Here is a 16,039-nt window from a genome sequence, read left to right on the forward strand (position 1 = left end):
AACACATGCATGCACATGTTCATCTCAGTGCACTTGAGAGTGGCTATAGATATATGTGCATACAAAAGCCAGAGGTCAACCTTGGGTGTGGTTTCAAAAGTTTTCACCTTGTTTTTCTCATTGGCTTGGAGCTCACTGAGTAGCCTAGGCTTGTTATCCAGTGAGCCCCAAGGATCCACCTGTTTTTACCCCCTCAGTGTTGGGATTGAAAGCATGCACCACCATACTCGGATTTTGTATATAAGTTCTGGGTGTTGAGCCTGGGTTCTTATGCTTGAATGGCAAGCTCTTTACTAACTACACTATTCCTTCAACCCCTAAAGTTTTACTCCCCAAAAAGGACAATTTGTAAGTCTATTTGGGTGAAGTAGTTACAGTGACAAATATGATGAGTACTACAAGCTCCTGATAAACCAGCAACTGTCTAAGAGTGTGGCATGGGTAGGTATATGCTGTCCTAAGACAAGGGGACGTTGTCTGATCTCTGCTGGTAGGGCTATGGCAACTGTTGACTTCTACTCCTGCTGCCACCATAGAAAAGAAACATTGGTACACAGGCTAGGGAGGGCTTTGCACACATGTCTTATAAGGACAGAAAGCTATCTAAACTGGTGGGGAGAAAAATTGAATCCTCATTTTTCCCCTGCTCAGTAATCTACCATTTCTATTGTCCCCAAAGTGGGTCATGTGAGGATTCTATGAACTATTACTTAATTGAATTAGATAACTCACATGAGTTCTCTGGTATATTTACCTGCTTATTTTTGTGGTATGTGTACTGCATCCAGAAAGCAAGCCTATAGGCCAAGATCAAATGTCACTTATTAAAGCTGAGTGTAATTAATCACACAACAGTGGGATGATTTCCTTTAATCCCTGAAGTTGAAAGATTATGACATTTCTGAGAGAAAATAATAAACACAAATACATTTTCCAAGCTTAGGTATGCATTTGGGCTACTATCAAATAATTACTCACCAAGTTTTTGTTAGATTCAAAATGTAGTGGCTCTGATACAAGATTAGTGTTGTGAGGCACTACCAAAAGGCAAGAATGACCCTGTGCTGTCTTTATTTTTCTTTCTGTTTTTGAGAGGCAGGAAATAGAAAGAGAGAAGGGAAGAAAGAGATATGTGGGAAGAGAGCATGAAGTTGCCTGAGTAAGGAAGGGGCAAGAACCTGGGAGGAGGTGAAGAAGGAAAAAGGATTATTAAAATAGAGTATATAAAAAGTGTAACTTAAAAACCCTCCATACTGCCTTTTAAAAAAGGTAGCTGGAGTTTCATCAGGACTAGTGGCCTGCCTACAGGTTTCTGGGTGTCCAGAAGAGCCACAAGAGAGCTCTCACTTCTAAGCACAGGGGAGAGTCCACACTCCCTCTACACTGACTATCTCAAGAGAGGCTGCCTGAACTCTCAGGGTAGAGGCGGTGGTGTTGCCTGGGAACATATACTTCTTCCCCAAGGTCAGAGCCAGCTCAGTTGCATTTGGACTGGGCACTGCCATTGGAACTCACAGCCTACCCACAGAGCTGAACACCCAGGAACAATCTCCCTCCCAAGAACTTGGGCACAGAGACCCACAGGAAAGACACGCTCCAGTAAGAGACAACAAGATCACCTAGCATCATGGATAACAAGACAGCAAGAGGCAAGCTCAGTAATCTAAGAAACAGAAACCAAGACAACTTGGCAGCATTAGAACCCAGTTTCCCAATCTTGGCAAATAGTGGATATCCCAACTCACCAGAAAATCAAGATTTAGACTTAAAATCATACTTCATGATGATAATGATGGAGAACCTCAAAAGCACATAAATAAAACACTTAAAGAAGTACAGGAGAGCCAGGAGAACACAGGGAAACAAATTGAGGTCCTTAAAGAAGAAACACATACACACACACACAAAATCACTTAAAGAGCTTAAGGAAAGCACAAACAAACAGGTGAAGAAACTGAAAACAGAAATAGAAATAATTAAAAATCACAAAAGGAGACAACCCTGAACTTGGGAAACCTAGGAAAGGCATAGGGAGTCATAGATGCAAGCATCACTAACAGAAAATAAAGGATGGAAGAGAGAATCTGAGGAGCAGAAGATACAATAGAAAACATTGGCACAACAGTCAGAGAAAATGCAAAAATCAACAGGCTTCAACCTCAAAACATCCAGGAAATCCAGGACACAATTAGAAGACTAAATCTAACAATAATAGCTGTAGAAGAGAGCAAAGAATCCCAATTAAAAACTAAAAAAAAAAAAAAAAAAAGCACATGATCATCTCTCTAGATGCTTCGAAAGCATTTGAAAAAATTCAACACCCCTTCATGTTAAAAGTCTTTAAAAGGTCAAGAATTCAAGGCTCATAGTTAAGCATAGTAAAAGCAATATACAGCAAACCATTAGCCAACATCAAACTAAACATTGAGAAACTTGAAGCAATCCCACTAAAGTCAGGAACTAAACAAGGCTGCCCACTCTCTCCCTATCTATTCAATATAGTACTAGAAGTACTAGCCAGAGCAATCAGACAGCAAAAAGAGGTAGGTCAAGGGGATACAAATTGAAAAGGAAGAAGTCAAAATATCACTATTTGCAGATGATATGATATTATACTTAAGTGACCCCAAAAATTCTGCTAGAGAGCTCCTACAGCTGATGAACAACTTCAGCAAGGTGGCTGGATATAAAATTAACTTGAACAAACTAGTAGCCTTCCTCTACTCAAAGGATAAACACGCTGAAAAAAAAATACTGAAACAACACACTTCAAAATAGTCAAAAAAAGGTTGTAAAATACCTTGTGGTGACCCTAACCAAAAAAAGTGAATGATCTGTGTGACAAGAACTTCAAGTCTCTGAAGAAGGAAATTTAAGAAGCCCACAGAAGGTGGAAAGATCTCCCATGCTCATGAATTGGAAGGATCAACATAGAAAAACTGGCCATCTTCCCTAAAGCAATCTACAGATTCTATGCAATACCCATCAAAATTCCAACTCAATTTTTCATAGAGCTAGCAAGAGCAATTTGAAAATTTATTTGGAATGATAAAAAAAATACAGGATAGGAAAAAATATTCTCAACAATAAAAACACTTCCAGGAGAATCACCACCCTAACCTCAATGTGTATTACAGATCAATTGTGATAAAAACTGCATGGTATTGGTACAGAGACAAGCAGGTAGATCACTGGAATAGAATCGAAGACCCAGAAATGAACCCACACACCTATGGTCAATTGATCTTTGACAAAGGAGCTGAAAACATTCAGTGGAAAAAAGACAGGTTCTTCAACAAAGCATGCTAGTTCAACTGGCAGTAAGCATGCAGAAGAATGCAAATTAATTCTTTCTTATCTCCTTGTACAAAACTTAACTCCAAGTGGATCAAAGACTTCCACATAAAACCATGTACACTGAAACTAATAGGACAGAAAGTGGGGGAGAGCTTTGAACACATAAGCACAGGGAAATTTTTCCTGAACAGAACACCAATGGCTTATGCCCTAAAATCAAGAATTGACAAATGAGACCTCATGAAATTGCGAAGCTTCTGTAAGGCTAAGGACACTGTCAAAAAGACAAAACAGTGGCCAACAGATTGGGAAAGGGTTTTTACCAATCCTACATCTGATAGAGGGCTAGTATCCAATATATACAAAGAACTCAAGAAGTTAGACTCTATAGACTCAAATAATCCTATTTTAAAATGGGGTACAGAGCTAAACAGAGAATTCTCAACTGAGGAATATTGAATGGCTGAGAAGCACCTAAATAAATACGCAATATCCCTAGTCATCAGGGAAATGCAAATCAAAACCACTCTGAGATTCCATCTCACAGCAGTCAGAATGGCTAAGATAAAAAACTCAGGTGATAGCAGATGCCTGCAAGGATGTGGAGAAAGAGGAACACTCCTCCACTGTTGATGGGATTATAAACTGGTACAACCACTCTTCAAATCAGTCTGGCAGTTCCTCAGAAAAATTGAAGATAGTACTACCTGAAGACCCAGCTTTACCACTCCTGGGCATATACCCAAAAGAAGCTCCAACATATAACAAGGCCACATGCTCAACCATGTTCATAGCAGCCTTATTTATAATAGCCAGAGGCTGGGGAAAAAAACAGATGTCCTACAACAGAGGAATGGATACAGAAATTGTGGTGCATATACATAATGAAATACTACTCAGTTATTAAAAACAATGACTTCATGAAATTCTTAGACAAATTGATAAAACTCAGAGCTATCATCCTGATTGAGGTAACCTAGTCACAAAAGAACATTCATAGTATGTACTCACTTATAAGTGGATATTAGCCCAAAAAGCTCTGAATACCCAAGAAATCATCCACAGAATTTATGCATCTCAAAGAAAAGGAAGGCTAGAAGGTAGATGTATCGGTGTTTCATAGAAGAAAGAACAAAGCATTCATGGGAGAAAATAAAGGGACAAATAGAGGAGCAGGAATTGGAGAAAAGATCACCTGGGGATCCACCCCATATGCAACCACTAAACCCAAGCACTATTGCTGATGCCAATTAGTGCTTTCTGGGAAGAACCTGATATGGATGCCTTCTCAGAGGCTCTGCCAGAGCCATACTGATACAGAGGAGGATGCTTTCAGTTAACCATCAGATGGAACACAAGGACCCCATTGAAGGAGCTGAAAGGGTCTGCAACCCCATGGGAAGAACAAAATGATCAACTAACCAAACCCACCACAGCTCCCAGGGACTAAACCACCAACCAATAAGTTTGCATGGAGAGAACCATGGCCCCAGGTGCATATGCATCAGAGGATAGCATTCTCTGACATCAGTGGGAGGAAAGGCCTTTTGTCCAGCAAAGGCTTGTTTTCCCTGTGTAGGAGAATGCCAAGTGCTGAATTAGGAAGGTGGTTGGGAGAGGGAGCACCTTTATGCAGGCAATGGGGGGGGGGGGGGGGAAGGTTCGAATTGAGGGAAAGGGATAACATCTGAAATGTAAATGCAAAGAATATCCAATAAAATTTTGGAAAAAAAAAAACAGGGTGTGAAACCATGAGAATAATTTCATAGCACACAACTGTAGAGTTTTTTTTAATAGTAAAATGGTAGATTGTGTGTGTTTGGCATTCACAGTAGTTGAAGGGGACAGACTCATTGTTGGGTATCTTCTTCGGTCACTATCCTTTTTTGAGAGAGTGTCTCGGTGAACCTGGAGGTCAATGTTTCAGATAGAATGGCTACTTAACAAGCCCAGGGACCCCTCCCACCTGTACAGCTAGAATTACAGCTGCCAAACACAGCTTTTCCCACGGCGCTGGGGAGCCAAATTCAGCCTCATACTTGTGTGGGAAGTGCTTCTACTGACTGAGCCATGTCCTTAGCCTCGATGTGGTATGTTATTTCCTATGATATTTTATCCTGGCTTTTAAACAGTTGGGGTATGAAGGACAGAAATGATATAGTGTCAAAAGTATAGGCTCTTGAAGGTGGAAGCAACAGCAAAAGAATTAATATATTTACATAGATGCAGCTTTCGTGCTCAAAAACATTATGGATACATTTGCCATAATAACATGGCAGAAAAATAATTCACCAACATGATTCACATAAAAACTGTGCTAATGAGATATTGAGCTGGGAACCACCTGACAAAAAGATTATCCTCAATATGTAGTTTGAAGTGTGTTTTAATTATCTGCTTTTCAATGTACAGAGAATTTTCTTAGCATCCATCTTACCAGGTTCCCAGAAACCTTAAAGGAGTCGCATGTTTTCATCTCATAACGCAGACCCATCTACCAACTTTCAGTGAGTCAACTGCCATGTCGGCTCATAGACTTTCTACACATTGTCCCTCTGTTTCTGGTAACAGCCCGTTTCATCTAGAATTAATTTAAGAAACCCTGTGAGGTGAAGATGTATCTTCATTTTCCCACACAGCTAGCCTGTCTGTTCAAAACAAACATCTTGAGCATGGGTTCCAGTCTGCATTTGTTTCCTGTCTGAAAAAGTGTTGTTAATTAAATGAGGGCATTCCCTTGAAATCTGCTTCTTCTAACTCCATTCTGCAAAGCTTTTTTCCTAGTCCCACATTCCTTTAACATTTTAATTTTCTATTATTTGAATAACAAATTATAAAAGTAGTCCATTTTCCCTTACCTTCTAAATATAATTACTGGCCCTGGATACTCTCATTCGTTAACTTTTTCAAATTTAGAATGTCTTTCTTACTATGTCCCCGAGACCTCTGAGACTAGACATGGACAGTGAAGGAATGGAGCCCTTTTAGTGCCCTTGGCTGAATGCTGCTACTCATTTGTAAAAAGCAAGGGTTGTTGTCTAGGTTACTTTTCTCAACCCCACTCTGCCATTCCTACCATTTTGGAAATCTGTATTTTCAGAAGCATTTCTCACATGAAGCACAATTTAGTGGGATGAGCTCTAACTAAAGCTCTGCTCAGCCTGTGTAGATTGAACTGTCCCCAAAAGATCCATGTACCAGAGACTTGACCCTGAGTGCACCACTAGGTGGTAATGAACACGTTCAGATTGGAGGATTTACATCATGGGAGACCTGTCCTCACGGAGCACTGTAGGACCTTGCTCCTTCCTCTTTCTCTTCAAATTCAGCCTCAAAGTGAGCAGTGAGTCCTCCCATGTGTTCCCTGCAATATCACAGACCCCAAAACAACAGGACCAACTAGCCATATCTCAGAGCCCTCCAAAACCATCTGTAGTATTCAACCCAGTAAAGGAAACTGACACACAAGCCATTGTAGGGGATGAATGGTAATGGGGAATGCAGCAGCTTCTGAGTGTAGGCATAGCTTAATCGCCATGCATGAGATGCTTCTGACAATTGAAAACCCACTCTGAAATTTAAGGGAAAGCATTTGAAGATATGCATACTTTTTAAGTGAACTGTTTCACTGTAAAACCAGTTTTGTGGGGGACAGACATGCTTAGTTATATAGATTTCTTCCACAATCATTGATTCACTTTTATTTTTATTTTAATGTCAAGTTAGAAGAAACCACTAGATAATCTATTATTGTGTGAGCCAGAAGAGCAGAGTTAAGAAGGCACTGAGTTTATCTTGCACTGGTATAAACCTAGCTTAACAGGAACAGAAGGATGTAGGACACAACACATTTGGTTTCTAATTCTGGCTCTCATTGATACTGTTTGACTCTGGGAAAGATTATGTAATAGCTCTGGGCCTTAGTTTCCCCCTATGCAGTGCTGGGAAACCAAAATTTACCTTGTATGATTGGAAGATCGCCAACAGTGCATGTGAAAGAACTTGGTAATCTCCCAATGAATGCCAGTTACTAACACGAAATGAAGGGTCCATGTTTCACTATTATTTCTAGAGCCCACACAGAAAAAATACAGGGGTATGAACTAAGATAAATGTAAGGAAAAGATTCCAGGTAATTCCCCCACTTTGCAGAATCCTTTATAAAACCTTTTTTTTGGTTTGGAAAGGCATCCAAAGGTGTCCACCCACTGTGGTGCAAATGTAACGCGGTAGAAGTTTGCCTCTGCCCTGCACTGAGTAGACATTCAGTCAGCCTACTGAACCCAAGGAGGCAGATGCTCCCCTAGTTCGCCAGGCAGGGTTCCCATTGTCTACTGCCAAGCTCCCAAATACAGTCCACAGAACTATATGTAAATGAAAGAAACAAAACAGAGGCAAACCTTTGTACAATCAATAAAGGGAACAAACAAATCCACAAATATTTTCTGAACAATCATCCCTAAGGATAGCAATGGCTGTCATGTGTGTGCCACACACCCTGCTTGGCACTTTCCATGTAAATGACCTGTTGGGCTCTGTTGGGCCTGGCTGGACCCGGATGTGAGGCCTAATGCAGCTTCCTGAACCTGACTCAAGTTTAGAGACATGTCTTGGACAGCTTCAAACTTCCTCTGCCCGGTTACCACTGATGTGAAAAAACATTATTGGCTCCCCTCCGACACCCCATCCTACATGTCCTCTCACTCCACTCTGAGATTCCTACCCCCTGCCCCTTTTCTATTGAAAGAGTTAAAACTTTAAGTTGGCCCCACCGACCCTGCCTTGAGGACAAGGATGTCACAAGGCTAAGAACAAAATAACATGTTCAAAGAAATGGCACAACCCCAGACCATCTGGACTCGATAAGGTCTGGCTCCACAGTCCTGAGAAAAACAAGTACGAAGGTCAGTTTGCCCCAAAATAGGGGGGCCTAGAGATAAATTGTGTCCAAAATAGGCAGAGTGCCAATTTGAATAAACCAATGAAACTGCTATGTGCCTGTTGCTAACTGCTTATGTGATTTTCCCTATAAATACTTCTCTTCATTTGAGTTTGGGGTCAACTCCTCTATCTCCTGTGTGAGATACGTGTTGTCCTCAGAGCTCTGATCTCCTAAATAAACCTCTTGCCTAATTACATCAAGATAGGCTCTCCATGAGTTCTTGGGTTCACGCTATCCCAATACCTGAGTGAGGGGCTTCCCCAATTCGGGGGTCTTTCACTATATATGCACAGGCTGATGCAATAAACCGACTTCCTACTTCAACAAAACTCCATGATCGGTGTGTTTCTTTTGGGATGTCGACAGTCGCCATCCTGTTCAGCCCCTGAGAGACCCAGCTGTCCCGGGTTTTTCTCTCCCTTTGCCTAGACCTGTCAGCCAGAGGTGAAGTGGCAACAATAACCCATTGAGCGAGATTTCAGTATCATCACTTTATAAAGAACACAGTGAGGCTTAGAGAAACTCAGTGACCACCTAGTATCTCACAGCTAGGAAAAGTCACAGACAAGATCCCAACCCAGATCCATCTAACCCCAAAGTTCAACCCCATAGCATGCTGGCTTTCCAGGAGTCCACAGACGAACCCAGCTCTTCTCCGCATAGTGTGCACAGAATATAACTCAAACTCTAACCCGAGGGAACCCTCTGAGATAATTTTATTTGGCAAACAGTTGTATCTAGGTTCAGGGTTCACCCTTGACCATCCTGTTTCTCCTGCCAGATGCTTCCTTGAGGTGTTTGCAATGGAGGGCAGTGCTGGAGTGTAGGGTGATTGTACTTCCTGTCTGTTTCTCGTGTAGATCAACATGACTCCACACTTTGCCTCTGCTTGGGCCATAAACAGTTTGCTCCTTTAGCATAAGAATTCTAGCAGCAACTTCCTCAAGCCCAGCCTTGACCCTTCCCAATACCCAGTAATGCTAAGAGGAATGGGTCACCTTTTCCAGGCTTTGACAAACTCCTTCCTCCCTCTGTTCCCCAGCCCTATGGGTGGCAATTGCTTCCAGCAGTTCCTTTGCTACCTGAAAGCCCTTCTACTTTTTTTTTTAATTGGATATTTTCTTTGCTTACTTTCAAATGTTATCCCCTTTCCTGCTTTCCCCTCTGTAATTCCCCTATACCATCCCCCTCACCCTGCCTCTATAAGAGTGTTACCCCACCCACCCATCCACTCCCACCTCCCCACCCTGGCATTCCCCCTACACTGGGGCATTGAGTCTTCACAGGACCCAGGGTCTCTCCTCTTATTGATGTCTGATAAGGCCATCCTCTGCTACATATGCAGCGGGAGCCATGGGTCCCTCCATATATACTCTTTGGTTGCTGGTTTAGTCTCTGTGAGCTATTGGGCATCTGGTTGGTTGATATTGTTGTTCTTCCTATGGGGTTGAAAAGCCCTTTGGCTCCTTCAGTCATTTTTCTGACTCCTCCATTGGGGACCCCATTCTCCATCCAATGGTTGGTTGAGAGCATCGACTGTATTTGTCAGGCTCTGGCAGAGCCTCTCAGGAAACAGCTATATGAGGTTCTTGTCATCAAGCACTTCTTGGCATCCACAATATTGTCCGGGTTTGAAGAATGTATATGGGATGAATCCTAGGAAGGGCAGTCCCTAGATGGCCTTTTCTTCAGTTTTTGCTCCACACTTTGACTCTATATTTTCTCCTGTGAATATTTTGTTCTCTTTTCTAAGAAGAACTGAAGCATTCACACTTTGGTCTTCAATCTTCTTGAGATTCATGTGATCTCTGGATTGTATCTTGGGTATTCCAAGCTTTTGGGCAAATGTCCACTTATCAGTAAGTACATACCATGTGTGTTCTTTTGGGATTGGGTTACCTCACTCAGAATGAATCGTCAAATGGGACCTCATAAAATTGCAAAGCAAATTGTAAGGCAAAGTACAAAACAGCAGCCAACAGACTGGAAAAAGATCTTTACCAATCCTACATCTGATAGAGGACTAATATTTAATATATTTTTTAAAAACTCAAAAAGTTAGACTCCAGAGAGTCAAATAACCCTATTTAAAAATGGGAGACAGAGCAAAACAAAGAATTCTCAACTGAGGAACATCAAATGGCTGAGAAGCACCTAAAGAAATGTTCAACATTCTTAGTCATTAGGAAAACGCAAATCAAAACATCCCTGAAACCTCACACCAGTCAGAATGGTTAAGATTAAAATTTCAGGTGACAGCAGATGTTGATGAGGATGTGTAGAAAGAGGAACACTCCTCTATTGTTGTTGGGATTGCAAGCTGATATGACCACTCTGGAAATCATCCTGGAGGTTCCTCAGAAAATTGGACATAGTACTACCTGAGGACCCAGCTATACTACTCCTGGGCATATACCCAAAAGTTGCTTCAACATATAACAAGGACACATGGTCCACTTAGTTCATAGCAGACTTATCTATAGTAGCCAGAAGCTGGAAAGAACCCAGATGTCCTTCAGTAGATGAATGGATACAGAAATTGTGGTACATTTACACAATGGAGTACTACTCAGCTATTAAAAACAATGACTTCATGAAATTCTTAAACCCTTCTGCTTTTAATGTCAGGATTAGAATTATTTAAATTCATTTTCCCTTTTGATAGCTATCATGGTTTCTGTCTCCTGATAGGATTCTGGCCAACATAAATGATCATTTACTCTAATGTTTTTAAAATGGGGAAACCGAGGCCCAGAGATATGATATGACTTGCTTAAGCTTGCACAATTAAAATTTACATTTAAGATATTCTTACTCTACTTAGAAATGTGCTATAAAACAGTGAGCCATGTGCTACCAACCTTTTGGAACAGCTATAGTAAACAGGGCTTCCATTTATCCACCGAGAAGACATTTCAATCAGAGGTTTATCCCACCATCCCTGAGACAGGTGTGGGAAATAAGGCCCAAAAATTTGTATGATTTTCTTTTTTTATGTCACCTGCCTAAGGAGGAACAGGCACATTTTCAGCTGAACTAACCTAAGTCTTTTCACTCCATACCTCTTGGTTAGACACTAACTCTGTACTTTCTCGGCCTGGGAGAGCTCAGGGCTGTGGTCTGTACTCTTCTCTTAGAACCGTTCACTTTTGCTTTACTTGGTTTGGTCTGGTCTGGTCTGGTCTTGTCTGGTTTGGAGACAGGGTCTCATGTGTCTGTATGAGCTGTTCTCAAACTCACTATATGTATAGGATAACCTTGAAGTCTTATCCCCCTTACTATCCGTCCTGAGAGCTGGGATTAGAGGTGTGAGCCACAGTTCTCTGTTTTATGTGATCCAGGGAATCAAGCCCACAGCTTTACATGGCCTTGGCTCTACCAAAAGAGCTCCATCATCCGCCCTAGGGTTGCTCATTCCTCAAGCCAGGGATTTTTTTTCCACCCCTGACACCGAATAAAAACCTAAATGTTGGACCATCTACTAACATTTCTTTAGCCAGGTCCTCAAAGCAAAAGTGAAGAGAGAAGCTATTTTTAACATCATTATTTGTCTTCCTAGCTCTCTGGGAAGCTTCCTGACTGAAGCTCTCTTACAGCCAATCATAGGGAGGTTCATACACGGGAACCTTAGACTTTGTAGCAGTTGGGACAGGAGTAAAGGAAATCTCAGTTATGAAAGCTAGAAATGCCTTTCCTCTGCCTCCCATAGACGAAGCTGCAATATGAGAAGGCTCCAATATGTTATTTACACATCATCAAAAACTACAAAGTTGTATGTCAGGAATATGTCTCTCTCTATTACCGCTTGACAAGTGGAGCCCAATTAAGACTTGCTGTGAGCTGGATTTGGAGTGCAGCCACTCCCTGCCTAGGATCTCTGCTGATCACAGATAAGCTGCAGTCCCTTCATCGTGAAGGAATTGGACAGCTCCCAGGTCAGAGAGAACACAGGGCCGTAGCAGAAGGAGGGGCTGCTTGTGTCTGCCGATGATTAAACCTGGGTCCCCCGTGGGCTCTTGCTGGGCAATGGCCTGGTTTTCAGGATGCATCCTCAGAAGGATTCATGTTTGTTCAAGGATGGAGATTAAGCTAGGAAACCTCAAAGCACTCAAGAGGCATGGCCAGAATCTGAGTATCTAGCCGATTTCAAATCCAGGAGTAGAGAATATAATGAAAAAAAGAAATGGGTTTGGGGCTGCATCCAAAACCAAATGATGGGTCATTTCCCATAGCCCTTGAAAGCTGTGATAAACATCTAGGTACCAAACACGGACAGCATTGCCTTGTCCCTATCAGCAGACATTGCTGAGCTGTTGTTTGTTGCTTATATGTTTTACCAGTACCTCCAGGAAGAGGTATTCATTTGTGACTTAATGCTTATCTGAGCAACCTGGTTCTCACAGGTTACCTCAGTGCCCCAAACCAGAAGACAGCCCAGTTTACCAGAAAGAGCACTGGGCAAGCCAGCGCTAAGTACAGGTGCTCCTACTCATTTTTTGCACAGTGTAGGCCAGTTACTTTACCACACCTCTCAGTTTCCTCACACACAGAAGGAATGTGACCCTTAAGATTCAATGAGACAGAGCACAGAGAGCTGGTTCGGTGGTGAGAGCAAATACTGCTCTTTCAGCGGACTGGAGTTCAGTTCTCAGCACTCACTTTGGGTGGATCAGAGCCTACAGTAACTGCAATTTCAAGGGATCAAGGCCCTCTTCTGATCTCCCAAGGAACAACATCTACATTCATACAGGTAGACATGTACATATATACATTTTTAATGTTTTTTAAAAGACTAAGCAAGACAAATCTAAAAATGGTTTCTATTAAAACTTGGTGTAAAAGGAGGTAAAAACTGTATCTTAGTTCTATTTAATTTAGCTGTCATACTGAGAAAACTTAGTACCCTGGAGATTAAGAAAAACATAGAAAAAAAATCTGATGCACAAAATCAGCCCCAAGCAACAGAGAAGTGTATCTTTCCGGGACTGCCATAGTCATTTGTTACCCACCTTGATCAGTTCGCAACCCTCTAGATTCATCTGATCCTAGTAATACAAGAGCTTCCAGCCCATTTCCTGCAGTCTGTCCACAGAACCTGGTCTCCACTCACTCCCAATCTTTGCTTGGATGCTTTCAAGGCTGAGTTTTTTTCCCAGTGTGCAGTCTAAGTCCCCTTAGCTTTGACGAACAGAACCAAAACCCCTGTGTCTGCCACTCATGGCTTAGTCCTGGGCTCCTGGCCACTCTTCTTCAGCCTGGGGCTCTGCTCCTCATCCTCCACCTTTCACTGCCTTGAGGTTTACAAAGCACTTTCCTTATAGCCCATTAGAAAAAAATGACATTTCAAGGAGAAGGGAAAACCTACATCCTAACATAGATGAAGCCGTCTTTACAGAAATGAGTTCTTCACCTTGACTATCCAGAAGTTGACATTAGGCATGAAAATAACCATGACCTTTTCAGCCAGACCCCAGGGAGGAAATACTAAAAATATGTGTATGTCTTCAGGCACCACAGTCAGTGCTGACACTATGAATAGCCCTCTGCTCCCCAGAGATTCAGACAGGCAACTTGAAGGGACCTGCAGGTCATTTTGCATACAGAGTGTGAGGAAAGTCATCAGCCAAGGATAGCCTTTTTCCTGTAGGATATGAGCGGAGATCTTGTCCATTTCTAAGCCACTGTGCGGTCCAGGAGAAGAAATGGGGGTTTGATCATCTTATAAACACAGCCCTCTCTCTCAGAGTTTGAGAATTATAAACAAGAACTGGGGCTAGAATGAACTTATGATTAATCTCAGTAACTCTATAGTATTATTAATTGAAATAAAATACAATGAGTGGTCTCTACCCACAGGCTCAATACTCAGGAGTCAAGCGACAGTAGCTAGAAAACATTAAATGCATCTGAAATGCCATGGGGCACAAAACAGAGGATGGAAGTAGTACGGCGTTTGTGGGTAGAAGAGGCTTATTGGTAATCAAAAGGGGATGAGAGTGAATAATGGTGGGGACAGGATTAAAGGACATTGCGTGTGTGTGTGTGTGTGTGTGTGTGTGTGTGTGTGTGTGTGTCTGTGTGTGTCTGTGTGTGTGTGTGTGTGTGTGTGTGTGTCTGTCTGTGTGTGTCTGTGTGTGTGTGTGTCTGTGTGTGTCTGTGTGTGTGTGTGTGTCTGTGTGTGTGTGTGTGTGTCTGTGTGTGTGTGTGTGTGTGTGTGTGTGTGTGTGTGTGTGTGTGTAAGAAAGAGAAAAGTTAGTCCCGAATCCAGGTTCATCCGACACCAGCAGCCTCCACCATGCCGCCTAGTTCGACCCCAACAAGATCAAAGTCGTGTACTAGAGGTGCACCGGAAATAAGATCGGTGCCACATCCGCCTTGGCCCCTAAGATCGGTCCTCTGGGTCTGTCTCCAAAAAAAAAAGTCGGTGATGACATTGCCAGGTTACCAGTGACTGGCAAGGCCTCAGGATTACAGTGAGACTGACCGTCCAGAACAGACAGGCCCAGACTGAGTGGTGCCCTCTGCCTCTGCCCTGATCATCAAAGCCCTCAAAGGGCCACCAAGAGACAGGAAGAAGCAGAAAAATATCAAACACAGTGGAAACATCACTTTTGATGACATTGCCAACATTGCCCGGCAGATGCGACACTGGTCCTTGGCCAGAGAGTTTTCTGGAACTATCAAGGAGATCCTGGGGACTGCACAGTCTGTGAGCTGCAATGCGGATGACGGCCACCCTCATGACGTCATAGATGACATCAACAGTGGTGCAGTGGAGTGCCCGGCTAGTTAAGAAGCAACAAGAAAATATTTCAATAAAAGATTATCTGATAAAAAAAGAAAGAGAAATTGAGAAAGAATGAATCATATTTTAACCCTTCATCTATACTGAACATATGCAGAGTATTTTTTTTCTCTATCCCCTAAGCCAGTGGTTCTCAACCACCCTAATGCTGTGACCCTTTAATACAGTTCCTCAAGTGTATGTTCCTTAACTGTATGGTTGTATTCCAAACCATAAAATTATTTTCATTGCTACTGCAGAACTGTAATTTTGCTACTGTTATAAACCACAACTTTTCCAAAAGTTTTAGGCCATTTAGCTCCCACAGGGATCACAACCCACACTTTAAGAACTGCTGCCCTAAGGAATACAGTTTAACTGTACAGTATGCACATTGCACACTAATCTAGAGATGATTCAAGCTACACAGAAAAATAGGCACATACTAGATACAAGCGCTAAATATTCAGTAAAACTCAAGCACCCACAGATTATGATGTCTACATGGTTCTGGAACCGGTTCCCTGAGGATACCAAGGAATGATGTATCTGGCTCTGCCCTGCACTGAGTTGTTAATCCCACACAAGTACTGTCAGTTAACAATGAGTAAATTACTGAGCCACTCACTGTGTCTGTCACTTCATCTTTGCCACAACCGGGTGGGAGGCACTGCTTTTATTGTTCCCACTTTCACCTTTAAAAGATGCAACCAACAGCAGGTAACTGCCTAAGGTCTTACAACCGACCAGTGAGGAGGTCCCCCTGGATATGCATAGTCGGGAAGATTCTAGCACAGGGACCTCTTGTCCAGAGGCTCAGTCAGCTGTGCTCCAGCCCCAGGCATCCACTTCCTGATCCCCAGTCTCCCTGCATTAGCTGTCGTCTGTGCCTGTGAGACTTAACCAGACTATTCTTCCTAACCTTATGCTAAGCCCCTGGCTTTGGCACCTAAGCTTGCTCACTGGTGGTCCCCAAACACTGGCTGTACTGGGCCATCACCACACATTTTAGAATG

At 42.4% G+C, this 16,039-nt stretch overlaps 1 pseudogene across 1 annotated transcript; it reads left to right on the plus strand.

The window, feature by feature from the left end:
- The first annotated feature begins 14,534 nt into the window (after nucleotides 1-14,534).
- On the plus strand, nucleotides 14,535-15,032 carry LOC308437459 (large ribosomal subunit protein uL11-like; annotated as a pseudogene). Its single transcript has one exon. The product of its transcript is annotated as a large ribosomal subunit protein uL11-like (transcript).
- Nucleotides 15,033-16,039: the final 1,007 nt, after the last annotated feature.

This window comes from Micromys minutus, assembly GCF_963924665.1.
Source record: "Micromys minutus genome assembly, chromosome: 26".
Taxonomy (NCBI): Eukaryota; Metazoa; Chordata; class Mammalia; order Rodentia; family Muridae; genus Micromys; species Micromys minutus.